This window comes from Tursiops truncatus, chromosome 8, assembly GCF_011762595.2.
Source record: "Tursiops truncatus isolate mTurTru1 chromosome 8, mTurTru1.mat.Y, whole genome shotgun sequence".
In the NCBI taxonomy this organism is placed as follows: Eukaryota; Metazoa; Chordata; class Mammalia; order Artiodactyla; family Delphinidae; genus Tursiops; species Tursiops truncatus.
The window spans coordinates 96,776,243-96,796,085 of record NC_047041.1 but is presented as its reverse complement, the minus strand read 5'-3'; the positions used below and the strand labels follow the sequence as shown (position 1 = coordinate 96,796,085).

Below are 19,843 nucleotides of genomic sequence, written 5' to 3'. Positions count from 1 at the left end.
TTATTAACTCAAAGTGGTGGACATATGGTATTACATTTGTCTCTATTTTCAACTGAAAAACTTTTTTCCCAAAAAGTAGAGCAGTAAAGTACCAAACCATCTTTTTGGGGCAAGATAGAAAGTTCTATGCACTCATTAATCCCAAATTATTGACCATACACCATTTAAGAGGATGAAAGCCTTGTCTACAGATTTGTACACTGGGACCCAGGAGACATGAGTTGAAGTTTTGAGTCCAACACTAATTAGGTGCATGACCCTGGGTAGGAAATTTCCTTTCTTTGAATATCACTTTGGTTTCCTCCAAGATAAATACTGAAAAATGATGGTGCATACCACTCTACTTATGAATTTTGAACTACAAACGAAGTGAAAAGAATTGCAAGAAAGGTTGATCTTTCTGTGGTGCTGCAGTGCTTTTTAAAACACTCTCATGCTTATTGCAGCATCATTCACAATAGCCAAGGTATAGAAACAACCTCAGTGCCCATCACCAGATGAATGCATAAAGAAGATATGGCGTGTGTGTGTGTAGTATATACCATATATACATGGTATATGGTAAATATAATGGAATGTTCTTCAGCCATGAGAAAGAAGGACATCCTTCCATTTGCAACAATATGGATGGACCTTGAAGACATTATGAAAATGAGATAAGTCAGACAGAGAGAGACAAATACCATGTGACATCACTTATATGTGGAACCTAAAAAAGTCAAATTCATAAACACAGAGTAAAATGGTGGTTATGGGGGGCTGGAGAACGGGAGGATAGGAGAGCTGTTAAGGGTACAAACTTGCATGAAATAGTAACTAAGTCCTAGAGATCTACTAATGCACAATGTAGTGAATACAGACAACAGTACTGTATTATAACCATCAACCTTGCTAAGAGACTAGATCTTAATTATTCCAACCACTAAAAAGAAATGATAGGGCTTCCCTGGTGGCGCAGTGGTTGAGAGTCCGCCTGCTGATGCAGGGGACGTGGGTTCGGGCCCCGGTCCGGGAAGATGCCACGGAGCGGCTAGGCCTGTGAGCCATGGCCGCTGGGCCTGCGTGTCCGGAGCCTGTGCTCCACAACGAGAGAGGCCACAACAGTAAGAGGCCCACATACCGCGGAAAAAAAAAAAAAAGAAAGGATAATTACATGACATGATAGAGTGCTAATTATCACTACAATGGCAATATATTACAATATATAAATGTATCAAACTGACGTTGTACACCTTAAATTTACCAAATGTTATATGTCAAATATATTTCAATTTAAAAAATAAAAATATTCTTGAAAGGTTCAAACATGTACAAAGCAGAGAGTATGATAAATTAACACCCGTTTACCTACCATTCACCTTCAACAATTAACAGTTCATAGCATCTCTAACATCACTACTCCTCCCACCCAGATTTTCTTACCTTTTAATATAATTTATTTTATATTTATAATGTATTTTAATATAATTTTTAAAGTTGCAAGAATAATACAGGAACTCTATGTGGCTTTTATAGTCACCATTTATATTTTGCCCAATTATATGTATATGTACATAATAAATATATAAAATATTCATGTAACAATATATATAAATTTTTTCCAAACCATTTATCACTAAACAGTGAACAGTTCCTAAGAATAAGTCACTCTCCTACAGAGCCAGTAAAGCTATCAGAACGGGGACATTTCACAGTTATATAGTACTATTAGTTAATGAACCTTCATGTTCATATCTTGTCAATACTCCAAAGTATCCTTTATATTTTTCCCCATGAACCCACCCAGATGATTTTTTTTTTTAATGCCAATGTCCTATTATTTCCTGGTACTCTTTTTAAATGTCCAGATATGTCCCCTTTTTTCTTTCTTTCTTTCTTTGTTTATTTTTGGCTGTGTTGGGTCTTCGTTGCTGCACATGGGCTTTCTCTAGTTGTGGCGAGCGGGGGCTACTCTTCATTGCGGTGCATGGGCTTCTCATTGCGGTGGCTTCTCTTGTTGTGGAGCACAGGCTCTAGGCACACGGACTTCAGTAGCTGTGGCACTTGGGCTCAGTAGTTGTGGCTCACAGGCTCTAGAGCACAGGTTCAGTAGTTGTGGTGCATGGGTTTAGTTGCTCCGCAGCATGTGGGATCTTCCCGGACCAGGGATCCAACCCGTGTCCCCTGCATTGGCAGGCAGATTCTTAACCACTGCACCACCAGGGAAGTCCCTATGTCCCTTTTTTTTAATGTTAATGCCTAGACTTTGCTGGTGCCCTAAGCATGTTCTTGCTCTTTCCATTGGGTAATCTCATCCTGACTCAGAGCATCACACCTCAGCTGAGAGCACACTGGGCTAGACGCTCTGTAATTCTCTTCATGATTCCAGAACCACAACCAACCCCATTCCAGTAGCCTCAGCTGAGCCCAGCAAGGGACAGTCTCAGGGGAGCAGTGTCAGGAGACCAATGGTTAGGGGAGGAAGCCGTGTCCCCACCCCCAAAGCACAGTCAGAGAGACAAAAAGGAGGGAAAAAGCCACAACTGGGAGATGACCAGTGGGTGTTTTGTTCCTGGTTAACGATTCCCTTTGCTCTTCCTTTTGCCCATTGGCATTTCCTATGCTTAGAAGTTAGCTTCATTTCTGAAAATATAATTTTTTTACTTGCTAATATAAATAAACTACTCATTCCATTAACAAGGCCAGCAGCACCTCCTCAGATGATTCCCTGGTGGCTGAAGCCAGGAGAGCTTCCTAGAGAGGGTCAGGTCCCAGAATGTCTGCCCCTGTGCCCCCAACTCCCCTCTGTGCTCCACCACGGCTGGGACCCAGAAACAACAAGAAAAGGAACCTAGCTCCAGCCTGCTCTAGCCCTAGACTCACACTCCATGGAGCTCATGTCACCAACTCTTTCAACCAGTACAAGAGCCCAGAATAGGTCCTCAGCATCCAGCAGAGGCTCCCCTGGGTCCTTTAGTCAGAACAGCTGGGTAGACTGTCCTCCAGGTTCCTGCAAGCTCCCAATGGGGCAAGACGACTTCTTTTTATCCAGAATCCAGGGAGGAGACAGAAGGGCTCTTACTTGCTCCTGCTGAGTCTTCCTGCTGGCAAGATGGGACCATAAGCTCCGACTCCTCAAGGAGACCCTAATCTCCCTCTGCCTCAAGACCAAAGCAAGTGACCAAAATCTGCAGGGCATGCTCTCTTCTTCCCTGAGGCCTGAAGCTTCCAGGAACCCAGGAGGGGATATGGACCTGGGTGTGTCCATGAGGGCATGGGGCTATAGCCTTATAAACTCTGGCAGGACCGGGATGCAGCCACAGCTTCAGTCCCGAGTGCCATTGTCTCGTTTGCCTGAGCTGTGTGCCTTGTCATTGGACCTGGATGTGTGGCCACCTCAGAAACAGCTCTAGGAGGAGAACCTGAAAGACACAGGCTGGAATGAAAGGGACTCTCAGCATCACGCCACGGGCCTGGTGGGAATCTTGAGTCCCCAATGGGGGTTCACCATTAAGGTTGATAGTTGCCTATCAGAAATCCTACTGAGTTGCATCCATCAGAGCTGGTTCAGAGAGCTGAGTTTGCCTGTTCTCTTCTCCTTCCTGTCCCCCCAAATCTGCACCCACCCCATCCCCTACTCTGTCAGCCTTTCAGCACTTCCTGAGACCCCACTGCATTCAGGGGTCCCAGGTAATCTCTTCCAGCTCCCCACCCACTATGTGTTCATAATCTAACTTGTGGTGGGATGAAAGTTAATGGGCATCAAGTGTCTACCCTGTTTCCAGAAGTGTGCTAGGTACACTGACACACCTTGTCTTCCAGTCCTCACAGAAACTGAGGAAACTGAAGCTCAAAGGGGTTGAGTAACTCTACCAGGTCTCCTGACTCTTTCCAATGCAATTTTGCCCAGTAAACGTTTACCGAGGAGATTAATTCCCACTTCCAGGCTGTTGCGCGCCCCCGTCTCTTCCATCGAGCCCCACCTTCCTCATTTTTCAATGTCCAGCCCCGTCCCTCCTCTTTCTGAAGCCCTCACAGGTCACTCGAATGGTTCCCACTGCAGAGTGGGCACCACGCAACTTCACTCCTGTGTCACGGGAGCGAGTTTGTCTCAACAACATTTCAAGATCCTAAATGGCCAAGGCTATGCTTTATGCTGTTTTGAACAGATGTCGTTTAAATACTGTTGAACAACCTCAACTGTCAAATACTTTTGGGTAACAGTAATTGTTCAAATATTTGCTCTTCACTTGATACAAAACTTAGAACAGGGACTTACCTAGTGGTCCAGTGGTTAAGACTCCAGGCTCCCAATGCAGAGGGCACGGGTTTGATTTCTGGTCGGGGAACTAAGATCCCGCATGCCACATGGTGTGGCCAAAAAAAAAAAAAAAAAACTTAGAACAGCCTCTGCTTCCAGAAGTTACAGTGTGAAAGGGAAACAAAACAATCCAGTCAGGGAAAGAAAGACTTGGAAACATGGACAAAGCCCTGCTAAAGAATTCTAAATCTATCCGTGGGGGTCAAACTCAACTGCCCGATTACAGCAGTGCACAGAAGGAGTATTCAGCTGGGCGAGGGAAGGCTGGCTAGCAGTGCTGAGGGATGGCTTTGCAGGTTTATGCAGGAAATCTGGAGGTACGTCACTAGCTGAGAACCTCAGGCTACATCTGCAAGGCTGTTGGTCAAGGTCACCACAGTTGAGAATTTTTTATTTTATTTTATTTTTTTTAAGATGTTGGGGGTAGGAGTTTATTAATTAATTAATTTATTTTTGCTGTTTTGGGTCTTCGTTTCTGTGCGAGGGCTTTCTCTAGTTGCGGCAAGCGGGGGCCACTCTTCATCGCGGTGCACGGGCCTCTCAGTATCGCGGCCTCTCTTGTTGAGGAGCACAGGCTCCGGACGCACAGGCTCAGTAGTTGTGGCTCACGGGCCTAGTTGCTCCGCGGCATGTGGGATCTTCCCGGACCAGGGCTCGAACCCGTGTCCTCTGCATTGGCAGGCAGATTCTCAACCACTGAGCCACCAGGGAAGCCCCACAGTTGAGAATTATTGATAGATGTCCCTCTGAAGGAATAAAATGGCCCTCTGGGAGTTGGGATGAGAGTTGTAGGTTAGGAAGGAACACAGTCTGTCTGGACCAAGGCAAGAAGGGAGAAAGGGAAAGTTGGGGAGGAGGGCAAGAAACCTCATTTACTGGGAGGCAGGATCAAGGAGCTCAGCCTAAACCCAATGCTGAATACGACCTTGTGTGTGTGTGTGTGTGTGTGTGTCTAGGGAAAGGGGCTGTCATCCTTCTGATGTAAATGTAAAACCTCTGAATGTCTGGAACACAGTAGAGAATCAATAGATGTGAGGTTACTTCCTCATTCTCTTGTGCCTGTATCTATAAACATAGGCCAAGGTATGCAATACTGAAAGTCAGGGTCCCGGTGGTGTGGCAGAATCCTATCACATGATTCAGCCTTGAAGTTTAACCTGCAAGGTCAACTTTCTGCCCTGCATTCCAGTTTCTCCACCCAGGTGACCCATGTATTTTTCATATTCACTCTTCCTTTTCTAACTTTCTTGGTTTAGGGGTTTAATTTTGCCCAAATGCAAATGTCCATGAGTCTCTGGTCCACAATGAATATTAATGTTTTCCTTTTTCTATCATAGGATGACAGTTTCCTTATACAACTGTTTCCTAGCCAGAAGTCATGTACATGACTCATAGTTCTCAAGAGGGGTGTGTGTGTGTGAGTGTGTGTGTGTGTGTGTGTGTGTGTGTGTTATTTAGGCAGCTACAGCATTATATAAGACACTGTGCTTTAGGAGACACATTCAAAAAAAATTATATTTGGCTTGGACATCTTTAAATATACATGTAATATGATGAGTATATGTGCTTTAGAGAATCACACAAAGCTGGACATGACCTAATTCAAGGTTGAATGCTGGGCTTGGAAGGCATGCTCTTAAACTAAGGCTAAGTCTTAACCTGGCCTGCATCAGCCTCACTCAGATTTTTGGATTATTAAAAAGGCTTTTCTCAGATCTATATTAAGGATATTATTGTAAATGTAGAAAATCTTACTATGCAAACAGGCTTATCACTGCATCAGTTTTGAAAACAAAAAGTTAGAAGAACCCTAAATGTTCAAAGAAAGAAAAGGATTAAAAAATCCACCCCCTAAATACATTATGATGTAACCACTAAATGTAATGCTTATGAAGACCACATCATAACACGGAAAACAGCAGGTCAGAACATCTAGAGTGTGACTGTAGCAATGTGATAAAAACGAGTGGCAAAAAACCCGGGAAGAACACACAAAAATGTAAATGATGGTTATATTACAGTGGTAGCACGGAGGAAAAATGTTTTTCTATTTTTCTCAAAAATTTTACTAAACTTTTGTAATGAGCATGTTCAATTTGATACTTTATTCTAAAAATGAATAATTTAAAAATTGCTGTCCAGCAAGCTAAGTGTGAAAATTTCTTACTTTTGTCTCCTTTCAGAAAGTATATACTTACTAAATTCCTCCGATTCTCCACATTCCTTTAACTAATAAACCAAGCTTTTAGTGCATGCCTGGAATTGACGTCAGGACTGGAAAATTATGGTGAAGAGACTTGGTAGAAATTAATCTAATTCACTCACCTGTAAAAATATATATGAGGCAATTAGGTACAGCACAGTGTGGTAGGCCCTACCTAGATTAATAGTCAGAACATGTATTGGTCAGATAGCTTACGCTACAAATAAACCCCACAATGTCAGTAAGTTAACACCACAAAAGCTTTTACCTTTGCTAAACTTGAGACAGATCAGGTGACTCTCCAGGGCAACTTTATCCAGCCATCAGTATTTGAACCCCTTTCATCTGACAATGCCACCATCTCAACCTTGGAGTGCCCTCCAAGACTTTAATGCTGGGGGAAGGTCATGTAGAGTGCTTTTTTTAAAAAATTTTGTAAACACTTATTTACCCATTTACTTATTTATTTTTGGCTGCATTTTGTCTTCGTTGCGGTGCGCAGACTTCTCACTGTGATGGCTTCTCTTGTTGTGGAGCACGGGATCTAGGAGCATGACTTTCAGTAGTTGTGGCACGTGGGCTCAGTAGTTGTGGTTAGGGGGCTTTAGAGCGCAGGCTCAGTAGTTGCGGTGCACGGGCTTAGTTGCTCCACGGCATGTGGGATCTTCCCGGATCAGGGCTTGAACCTGTGTCTCCTGCATTGGCAGGTGGACTCTTAACCACTGCACCACAAGGGAAGCCCCATATAGAGTGCTTTTAATTACCTGGCCTGAGGTTGCCTCACATCCCTTCAACCCCCACAGCATTAGCCTGAAGCTACTCATCTGGCTTCAACATAACTGCAAAGGAGACTGGGAAAAGTAGCCTCCTTTTTAATCCAGACATAGGAAAACTAAATGAGATTTCATAAACACATAGTTTTGCCTCTGTCACTGGCCAATTGGGCAGGTAATTACACCATCATCTGTATGGAGTTCTAAAACATCACCAGATTAAACCTGAAATAAGATGCTGCTTAACTCACGTTTCTGCATAATTGAGGCGGAGTGTTTCTTTGGGTGGAAATTTTTAAACATCCTTTGCCTGTGCTAAACTACCTCTGTTGAGTATTTTTTGAATCTCAGACTAAGTTCATGGTGCCACTACAAGCAGTAAAACTAACTCTGAGACCTGTTAGTTGACAGTTGCCTGAAGCTGCAGGTCATAGTTCCCTTGAATTGTAAAACTAAATAATGCACAACACAGTAGTATTTACTAAGAGTGATCTCATCTAAGCTTAAACCCTGTAATGTATCACCCAAGAGCTGGTACACACAAACATCTACCTTCCTGAAGAGAGAATAAGTAGCTACAAAAAGGAATGCATTTTCTAAACATGAAAGTCAGAAAACAAAATAATACAAGTTAAATGTGCATATGATATGGCTGTACTGTACAATTTTAAATTGACTATCAGTTGCTATCCACCTCGACTATATAAATGTTGAACAAATATTTATACTTTCAATCTGAGGAGTGGCAAATCAGTGTCCTGTCTCATTCACTCTTGTATCCTCAATGTCTAGAACAATGCCTGACATATTACAGGCACTTGATAAATACGCTCAGTAAATGAATGGATGGGCATTTGCATTCTTGTTGTCCTTGGACCAGTGGCACTGTCGTCACCTGAGAGCTTTTGAGAATTGTAGAATCTGGGACGCACCCCAGACCTACAAAATCAGGATCTGTGATGGCTCTGTGTAAACTGGACTGACCACTTTTGAGAACAATTTGGCATCAAATTAAAAAGTTGAACATGTGTAGACAGTATGATTCAGCAATTCTATGAGTAGGCATATAATCAAGAGAAATTCTTGCACATTTTCATTATAAAACATGTACCAGAAGTGCTTATATCAGGACTGTTTCTCATAGCAAAAAAAGTGGAAGCAAGACAAGCATCTGTCATCAGTAGGAAGGGATGAATAAAATAGAGCATATTATACAATTCAGAAACTAAACAGTAGCAAAAATAAATGAACTACAGGTCTATGCATCCCGATGAACATGCCTCTAAAACATAAGGTTGAGTGAAATAAGGAAGCAACAGAAGAATGTACACAGTATTATTCCATTTGTATAAAGTTCAAAAAGAGGTAAGGTAATGATCAAGCAGTTCTACTCTCGGGTGTATATCCAAAAGAAACAAAAACACTAATTCAGAAAGATACATGCATCCAGTATTCATAGCAGCATTATTTACAATTGCCTAGGTATGGAAACAATTGTACCATCACAGATGAATGGATAAAGAAGGGGTGGTATGTATATACAATGGAATACTACTCAGCCATAAAAAAGAAGGAAATTTTGCCCCTTGTAGCAGCATGGATGGACTTGAAGGACTTTATGCTAGGTGAAATAAGTCAGGCAGAGAAAAACAAATACTGTATGATATCACTTATATGTGGAATCTAAAAACTACTACAAAATAGTGAATATAAAAAAAAGTAGCAGACTCACAGATATAGAGAAAAAACTGATGGTTCCCAGTTGGGGTAGGAGAGCAAGGGGTACTGTAAGGTGGGGGAGTCAGAGGTACAAACTATTGGGTGTAAAATAGGCTCAAGGATGTATTGTACAACACAAGGAATATAGCCAATACTTTGTAAAAACCGTAAATGGAAAGTAAACTTTAAAACTGTATGAAAAATTTTTTTTAAATTTTAAACAGCCCCTCTCAGGGGGTGAGCAAGGGCACCTGCTACTTGGTTTCACTCCCTCATGATACAGTAGGAGTCCCAGTAAAGCCTTGCCTGAATTTCTCATCTGGCCTGTCATCAATTTCTATCAATTACAGAGTCCAAGGACCCTGGTTGGTAACAAAAGCGGGCTGACGCTAGGATGTGTGAGGATCCTGGGTTAGAGGGAGCCTGCCAGGAGCTTCCTGTTTCTGGAGCCACTGAACCCCAGTTGCAGAGCCAGCTCACACTGAGGTTCTATAATACCTTACCTGGAATCCTTGGCTTTTATGAAGGTATTTTTGGCCTCAGATAGTTGTTCAAATTGATGTTTCTGGGGGAGGACAAGCGCTAGAAATTGCTATACTTGTCATGTTGCTGACATCACCTCAACAATATATCTTGAAGTCGTGTGGCTGACAGGGTCTTGGTGCTCCGGCCTAGTGTCAGGCCTGTGCCTCTGAGGTGGGAGAGCCGAGTTCAGGACATTGGTCCACCAGAGACCACCTGGCTCCACATAATATCAAACAGCGAAATCTCTCCCAGAGATCTACATCTCAACGTTAAGACCTAACTCCACTCAACAACCAGCAAGCTACAGTGCTGGACACCCTATGCCAAACAACTAGGAAGACAGGGACACAGCCCCACCCATTAGCAGAAAGGCTGCCTAAAATCATAATAAGGTGATAGACACTCCAAAACACACCACTGGACACAGTCCTGCACACCAGAAAGACAAAGACCAGCCTCATCCACCAGAACGCAGCACCAGTCCCCTCCACCAGGAAGCCTACACAACCCACTGAACCAACCTTAGCCACTGGGGGCAGACACCAAAAACAACGGGAACTATGAACCTGCAGCCTGTGAAAAGGAGACCCCAAACACAGTAAGATAAGCAAAATGAGAAGACGGAGAAACACACAGCAGATGAAGGAGCAAGGTAAAAACCCACCAGACCTAACAAATGAAGAGGAAATAGGCAGTCTACCCGTAAAAGAATTCAGAGTATAGATGATCCAAAATCTTGGAAATAGAATGGGGAAAATACAAGAAACATTTAACAAGGACCTAGAAGAACTAAGGGCAAACAAACAATGATGAACAACACAATAAATGAAATTAAAAATTCTCTAGAAGGGGGCTTCCCTGGTGGCACAGTGGTTAAGATCCACCTGCCAATGTAGGGGACATGGGTTCAAGCCATAGTCCAGGAAGATCCCACATGCCATGGAGCAACTAAGCCCGTGGGGCACAACTACTGAGCCTGCACTCTAGAGCCCAGGCACAACAACTACTGAAGCTACGTGCCACAACTACAGAAGCCTGCACACCTAGAGCTCATGCTCTGCAACAAGAGAAGCCACCGCAATGAGAAGCCTGGGCACCGCAACGAAGAGTAGCCCCTGCTTGCCGCAACTAGAGAAAGCCCACACACAACAATGAAGACTCAACACAACCAAAAATAAAAATAAACAAAATAAATAAATTTATAAAAAAAAAATTCTCTAAAGGAATCAATAGCAGAATAACTGAGGCAGAAGAATGGATAAGTGACCTGGAAGATAAAATGTGGAAATAACTACCACAGAGCAGAATAAAGAAAAAAGAATGAAAAGAATTGACGACAGTCTCAGAAACCTCTGGGACAACATTAAATGCACCAATATTCGAATTATAGGGGTCCCAGAAGAAAAAGAGAAAAAGAAAGGGACTGAGAAAATATTTGAAGAGATTATAGTTGAATTATAGTTGATGCTACCAGAAAACTACTAGGTTATAGTTGAAAACTTCCCTAATATGGGAAAGGAAATATTCAGTCAAGTCCAGGAAGTGCAGAGAGTCCCATACAGGATAAATCCAAGGAGAAACACGCCAAAACACATATTAATCAAACTATCAAAAAATAAATACAAAGAAAAAATAGTAAAAGCAGCAAGGGAAAATAACAAATAACATACAAAGGAATTCCCATAAGGTTAACAGCTGATCTTTCAGCAAAAAGATCAGAAAACTACTAGAGCTAATCTATGAATTTGGTGAAGTAGCAGGATACAAAATTAATGCACAGAGATCTCTTGCATTCTTACACACTAATGCTGAAAAATCTGAAAGGGAAATTAAGGAAACACTCCCATTTACCTTGGCAACAAAAAGAATAAAATACCTAGGAATAAACCTACCTAAGGAGACAAAAGACCTGTATGCAGAAAACTATAAGACACTGATGAAAGAAATTAAAGATGATACCAACAGATGGAGAGATATACCATGTTCTTGGATTGGAAGAATCAACACTGTGAAAATGACTATACTACCCAAAGCAATCTACGTATTCAATGCAATCCTTATCCAACTACCAATGGCATTTTTTACAGAACTAGAACAAGAAATTTCACAATTTGTATGGAAACACAAAAGACCCCAAATAGCCAAAGCAATCTTGAGAAAGAAAAATGGAGCTGGAGGAATCAGGCTCCTGGACTTCAGACTATACTACAAAGCTACAGTAATCAAGACAGTATGGTACTAGCACAAAAACAGAAATATAGGTCAATGGAATAGGACAGAAAGCCCAGAGATAAACCCACACACATATGGTCACCTTATTTTCGATAAAGGAGGCAAGACTATACAATGGAGAAAAGACAGCCTCTTCAATAAGTGGTGCTGGGAAAACTGGACAGCTACATGTAAAAGAATGAAATTAGAACACTCCCTAACACCATACACAAAAATAAACTCAAAATGGATTCGAGACATAAATGTAAGACCGGACACTATAAAACTCTTAGAGGAAAACATAGCAGAACACTCTATGACATAAATCATAGCGAGATGCTTTTTGACCCAGCTCCTAGAGAAATGGAAATAAAAACAAAAATAAACAAATGGGACCTAATGAAACTAAAAAGCTCTTGCACAGCGAAGGAAACTACAAACAAGATGAAAAGACAACCCTCAGAATGGGAGAAAATATTTGCAAATGAAGCAACTGACAAAGGACTAATCTCCAAAATTTACAAGCAGCTCATGCAGCTCAATATCAAAAACACAAACAACCCAATCCAAAAATGGGCAGAAGACCTAAATAGACATTTCTCCAAAGAAGATATACAGATTGCCAACAAACATATGAAAGGATGCTCAACAGCACTAATCATTAGAGAAATGCAAATCAAAACTACAATGAGGTATCACCTAACACCTCTCAGAATGGCCATCATCAGAAAATCTAGAAACAATAAATGCTGGAGAGGGTGTGGAGAAAAGGGAACCCTTTTGCACTGTTGGTGGGAATGTAAATTGATACAGCCACTATGGAGAACAGTATGGAGGTTCCTTAAAAAACTAAAACTAGAACTACCATACGACCCAGCAATCCCACTACTGGGCATATACCCTGAAAAAACCATAATTCAAAAAGAGTCATGTACTACAATGTTCATTGCAGCACTATTTACAATAGCCAGGACATGGAAGCAACCTAAGTGTCCATCAACAGATGAATGGATAAAGAAGATGTGGCAAATATATACAATGGAATATTACTAAGCCATAAAAAGAAACAAAATTGAATTATTTGTAGTGAGGTGGATGGACCTAGAGTCTGTCATACAGAGTGAAGTAAGTCAGAAAGAGAAAAACAAATACCGTATGCTAACACATATATATGGAATCTTAAAAAAAAGAAAAATGGTTATGAAGAACCTAGGGGCAGGAGAGTAATGAAGACACAAATGTAGAGAATGGACTTGAGGACACAGGGAGGGGAAGGGGTAAGCTGGGAGGTAGTGAGAGAGTGGCATGGACTTATACATACAGCCAAATGTAAAATAGGTAGCTAGTGGGAAGCAGCCGCATAGCACAGGGAGATCAGGTCAGTGCTTTGTGACCACCTAGAGCAGTGGGATAGGGAGGGTGGAAGGGAGATGCAAGAGGGAGGAGATATGGGGATATATGTATATGTATAGCTGATTCACTTTGTTATAAAGCAGAAACTAACACACCTTTGTAAAGCAATTATACTCCGATAAAGATGTTTAAAAAATAAAAACTAAATAGATGCCTGTGGAATAAATAATTAATGAAACTTTAAAAACACCATTACATGTCAAAAAATGGTCCACTTAGACCAATGTTCTATCTTGGAGAAGAGCATTTTTTTTTTTTGCTTTTATGATATTAGTCTCAAAAGTCAAGGGAAGTACCCCTTCATCTACAATTCCCAAGATTTCCCTATAATGACCCTCTTAACAGAATGTGCATATAAATTTGGTTAATGACTGGATCATACATGATTTTCCAAATATAACTGGAAGACAGTTTTTTTTAAAGCTGTCATAGAGGGGTTTGATTTGTGGTAAAATAATTTAGCCATCTTGGACGTTCACCTTCTAGGCAAGCTTCTTAGTTGTACTCGTATTAATTTGGAGACCTTTTGCTTGAAGGCAGTACTTATATCCTACTGTATGAACTGAAGGAGATATGTCTCCTTTCTCTTTTCATACCAGTAAAATCAGATGGTAAAGCTATGACACAGGCTTGGCCAACAGGTATTATCTTGTAGGACTTTGAATCTTGAGCAAGTGATAGCACAATACGACCCGTTAGCATTGTGTGACCTTCCCTGGTTATCTTCTGCGTAGCCCTCCAGAACTCACTTGGTACCTGTCAAGTTTTCAAGCCTGGTCCTCCAGTCTTCTAATATCATTCCAATATATTCCCTTTCTGCTTCAGATTATTATGTAATTTTCTATTGTTTGCAACCACATGCAAAGGATGATATAGTGTTGTTAAAGATGTAAGAAAACATGTTACTCTTTATCCTCATTCAAAACTGATTAAAATTCAAAAATTCAATAAAAAGAAGAGGGAGGAGATATGGGGATATATGTATAGCTGATTCACTTTGTTATAAAGCAGAAACTAGCACACCATTGTAAAGCAATTATACTCCAATAAAGATGTTAAAAAATTTTTTTAACAGGTAAAATTCAACAATTATAATATTTAGAAATGCATTTATAGATGGTAAAGCTATTTAAATTAAAGCATGGGGTGATTGACACAAAATTCGGGATAGTGTTTACCTCTTGTTGGGGAGAAAAAAGGGGGTGAAATTAGGTAGAGGCACACAGGAGCCTTCTTAGGCCATGCTACTCAAGATGTAATTTGTGGACCACCACCTTCTGTGTCATCTGGGAGCTGGTTAGAAATGCTTAATCTCAGGCTCTTCCCCAAACCTACTGAATCAGAATCTGCATTTTAACATGATCCCCAGGTGATTCATAAGCACATTAAAGATACTTGTAAAGTTCTATTTTTAAGGTAGATAGTGCATACATAGGTGTTTATTTTAGCAATATTCTTTAAATGGTGTAGATTTTATACTTTTGCATGTGTATTTTGTAATTAATAACATTTTTTAAATATATAGTTTGAATAAAGTTTTTAAATATTTTTAAGTATACATATAGAAACAAAGACAAAAAGGAAGACCACAAAGATGGCAAAGAACTGAAACCAAACCCAGATATTTAAACTCAAAATCCAATGCTATTTCTACTCTTCCATGCCTTTGCCCCAAGGCAGTAAATGAACTGACTCCAGGGAATTGATCCATTTCTAATTCATGCTGCAACTGGATGGGCCAAAGGCCATGATAAAAATAGAAAACTCTTGGAAACTTTGGTGAATTGATCATTTTTATTTAGATATTCTGGGATGGGATAGGAAAGTTATTTTCTATTTAGATAATCCCTGCCTCTCCTGGAAATACTTTCCTGAAAAATGTTTTGGAGAGTGGAACGCCTGAAACTTGAACCTTGTACTTACATGCTTTATATGTCTGGAAGGAAAGGAGGGAGAGAAGGGGCACAATTCAGAGAGTTAATAAAATTATGAAGTCTCAAATATGATATAAATGCTTAATTTGATTTTGTACCTGAATGTTATACACTGTATACATGAATATTTAAATTATTAACAATAGGGCTTCCCTGGTGGCGCAGTGGTTGAGAATCCGCCTGCTGATGCAGGGGACGCGGGTTCGTGCCCCGGTCGGGGAAGATCCCACATGCCGCGGAGTGGCTGGGCCCGTGAGCCGTGGCCGCTGAGCCTGCGCGTCCGGAGCCTGTGCTCCACAATGGGAGAGGCCACAACAGTGAGAGGCCCGCGTACCGCATTAAAAAAAAAAAAAATTATTAACAATAGATTATACTTTAAATACTGACAATCAAATTTAATTTTCCTTCTTCTTCTTTATTTTTTTGGCCAGGCTGAGGCTTGCAGGGTCTTAGTTCCCCAATCAGGGATCGAAGCCAGGCCCCCGTCAGTTAAAGCGCCAGGTTGTAACCACTGGACCACCAGCGGACTCCCTCAAATTTTATTTTCTGCTGTAACTTTGCAATTCAAAAATCCTTATTCATTTGGTTTATTTGAAAGGAGATTTCATTTTATTGTTGAATATAAAGATCTGCTAATAGTAATCATGCAAATAATGGAGTTAGAAATCGTGTAACTATGAAAATGACTTTTCAATGCTCTTTTAAATTTTGTAAAGAGAAGGGACTTCCCTGGTGGCACAGTGGTTAAGAAACCACCTGCCAATACAGGGGTCATGGGTTCAATCTCTGGTCCAGGAAATCCCACATGCCGCAGAGCAACTAAGCCCATGCACCACAACTACTGAGCCTGTGCTCTAGAGCCCACGAGCCACAACTACTGAGCCCACGTACCTAGAGCCCGTGCTCCATAGCAAGAGAAGCCACCACAATGAGAATCCCATGCAACAAAGAGTAGCCCCCACTCGCCACAACTAGAGAAAGCCCGTGTGCAGCAATGAAGACCCAAAGCAGCCATAAAATTAATTTTAAAAAATTAAATAAAATTAAAGAAAAAATTTGTAAAGAGAAAATGTAGCATTGATCGTCTTTCTCCCTTCATAAAGAAGACTGCAACAAGCTAAATCATGGTCCACAGCTTGGTGGCCTGTGAACTTCCCTCTGGGATGTGTTAGCTGATGCTGATTCTCAGTTCCTCTAGAATAGGTGCTTACCCAATGCTCCAAACTCACCTGTACGAAAAGTATGACTTTATTTTTTCTTGGCAAGGTCTTTTGAGTTCCTCTTCTGCCAGATGGCAAAAACATTCTCTCTGTCAATTCTGGGCAATCACAGTCAGTTTAACAGGACCCCCTGACCTTTGCCCAACACCCACCCATACACACACTCCTTCCCTTTCCCAGGGCTGAGAGTACCAAGGAGTAAGGATAGGATAGATAGAGATATTGCCTGGTCCTCTGTCATTGTCTCTCCATGCTGGTATTTACTGTGACATCCTATTCCCACCTGGTTTCCAATTGCCAGACCATGAAGTCATGGTTATAACTCTATGTCCCAAAGGAAAGCCACTCTAGACTCTCCACTACTCCTTGTACCCTCTCAGAGGGGGTCGGACGCACTCACCCTCTCCCACACCACTCCGGGTCTCTGGCCAGCCTGCCATACGTGCATGTCTTTCCATTGCTCCTACACCTCAAGAGGTACGGAAACTCTGGAGACTGGCCCACAGGATTCCTTCCGGATTCACCAGCCTCTAAGCTCACGACTGCTCTTTCTTCACCTTACAAGTCTAGGGAATTTTTATTTGGTCTTGGAGAAAAAGAAAGGCACTGGAAAAAGCTGCCTTTGACTGAGCACCTATTCTTATATGTCTGTGGTTAAGACATGATTTTATGCCCTGGGTTATTGATGACTCTAGCTTTTGAAGTTCAAAACCTTTTAATCACAAAAGTTTTATCTCTGCCTTGAGTTTGCAGAACATATTTTAAGCCTCAAAGCCCAGGGATTGACTTTTTGGGTATCTGCACTATGTTGCACCAACACTACACCAAGGTGTGGCTGCCAAGAGGTCTAGTGTGAAGGAGGAAGGATCATTGATTTTTTTTAAATTATTTTTAAAAATCACGTGTATCAAAATAAGATTCCACGACATCTAACTGTAAAGATCCACACATTTTCTCCACTACAACTTACGTTTTAGCAACAAACTTTGCACATGTATGTACAGCATTTTGTACATGTGTTTTAAATTTTGTTGTTCTCTTTATTGAAACAGTTGTCAGACTTGTTTAAATTCAATAAGCATGAAATTTACTGTTTTTGGCATACCAAATGATATCTTCCTTTGTCTCAATTGTAAAATCATTAACATCAGCATTTTACTTTTCCATTTTCCACTCTACTTTTATAAATAAGGGCAAATACGCAATAAAATATTCAAGTAGTTATACAAACATTGCCATGTTTAGATGGCAACACTGCTAAAATGAAAGTATTAGGAGGCAGACAGCAGTACTCTGAGGTAACATAAAATGGTTATTTGTCTACTGAAATGGAAAAGTCAAATTTGGTATAAGAAGGTTGTTCAGAGGTGTGGCTATATAATATATGAAAGGGCCACTTGTTCAAAAGTTAACGATTACCTGAATTTTGATTCATTAAATGTTTGTTCACTCTTACCTATCTTCACATCTCTAAGTGGAAACAATGAAAACAATTTTACTTGTAACGGCTTTATCAGGATATAATTCCCATACCCTACAATTCATCCAAGTAAGAAAAAACCCACACCTCTCATATTCCTTTGTCCCTCCTTTACCCTCACACTACTACCACACTCACAAAACTTCTGATACCAGATGCTTGGGGGTTTCCCCCCACACCAAGCAATTCTCTGTGATACGAGCAAGGTGTTCTACAATTCAGTTCAGTCTGACACTAACCAAAGTTAGCACAGACCCCACAGGTAAGGGCTCAGTCCCATAAGACTGCTCCCCACCTCAGACACCAAACCAAGCGGTAGGTCCCTAGGTTATCCACAACTGCAGTCTGACTTGGCTGAAAATTGGAGGTTCCACGACCACCATCACCCCACTATTAGATTCAGTTATTTGCTAGAACAGCTCACAGAACTCAGGGAAACACTTACCAACATTTATCAGTTTATCATAAAATAAAAGGGATGATAAAGGATACAGATGAACAGCCAAAGGAAGAGACAGATAAGGCAAAATCCAGCAGGGTGCCAGGTACAGGAGCGTCTATCCCCGTACAGTCAGGGTGCACTACCCTCCCAGGATATAGATGTGTTTACCAACTCAGAAGCTCTCCAAACCCCATAGTTTTGAAATTTTTATGGTGGCTTCATCATGTAGGCATGATCAATTATTCATTCAATTTCCAGCCCATCTCCCCTCTTGGAGTATTGGGCAGTGGAGTACGGGCATTATTTTTCATGGCTGAATAATATTCCATTGGATCTAAAACATTTATTTATCCATTCATCAGTTAATAGACATTTGGATTGTTTCCACCTTTTAACTATTATGAATAATGCTGCTAGGAACATTCACGTACAAGTTTTGTATGAACACATATTTGCAATTCTCTAGGAATAGAATTTCTGGGTTATACAGAAGCTCTATGTTTCATCTTTTGAGGAATTACCAGAATGTTTTCCAAAGTGTCTGCATCATTTTACGTTCCCACCAGCAGTATATGAGGATTCCAATTTCCTCCTGTCCTCACTAATACTTGTTAATATCCATCTTTTATCATTAAAAACATCTTAGTGAATGTGAAGTGGTATATCTCACTGTAGTTTTGATTTGCATTTTCCTGATGACCAAAAATGTCAAACATCTTTTCATGTGCTTATTGACCACTTGTATATCTTTTTTGGAGAAAATGTGTATTTAGACTGAGTGGGTTATTTTTGTTTTTATTATTGAGTTTATGTGTTCTTTATATATTCTAGATACAAGTCCTTTAGCAGATAATATGATATGCAAACATTTCTTCCATTCAATAAGTTGTCTTTTCCTTCTTTTGATAGTGTCCTTTGATGCACAAAACTTTTCAAATTTTTATGAAGTCTAATTTATCTATTGATATGGACTGATTTTTTTGTCACCCCTACCGCCTCTCAGAAAATTTATATGTTGAAGCCCTAACCCTTAATATGATAGTATTAGGAGATGGGGTCTTTAGGAGATAATTAGATCTAGATGAGGTCATGAGAGAAGGGCCCTCATGGTGAGATTAATGTCCTTGTAAGGAGAAACACCAGAGAGTTTTCTTCCTCCCTTCCTTCCTTCCTTCCTTCCTCCCTTCCTTCCTTCCTTCCTTCCTTCCTTCCTCCCTCCCTCCCTCCCTCCCTCCCTCTCTCTCTCCTGGCACTGTGATCTAAGACTCCCAGCCTCCAGAACTGTGAGAAATAAATTTCTATTGTTGAAACCACCCAGTCCATGGCATTTTGTTATGAGAGCCTGAGCTAAGAAATTTATTTTTTCTTTTGTTGTGCATACTTGTGGTGTCTTATCTAAGAATCCATGACCAAATCCAAGGTCATGAAATTTTACCTCTGTGTTTTCTTCTAACAGTTTTTAGGTTTTAGCTCTTACATTTGGATCTTTGATCCATTTTTGGTCCATTTTGTATATGGCGTGAGGTAGGGATCGAACTTCACTCTTTTGTATGTGGATATCCATTTGTCTCAGCACCATTTATTGAAGAGACGGTTCTCTCTCTATTAAATGCTCTTGGTACT

The 19,843-nt window shown here is 40.8% G+C and overlaps 1 long non-coding RNA gene across 1 annotated transcript; it reads right to left on the bottom strand.

Annotated features, from left to right (window-relative positions):
• Positions 1–1,238: 1,238 nt before the first annotated feature.
• Positions 1,239–19,431, bottom strand: LOC141279396 (uncharacterized). The gene is made up of 2 exons (XR_012333543.1): positions 6,499–19,431; positions 1,239–5,114 (listed from the first exon to the last, which is right to left on the bottom strand). It is a non-coding gene; the product is annotated as an uncharacterized lncRNA (long non-coding RNA).
• Positions 19,432–19,843: the final 412 nt, after the last annotated feature.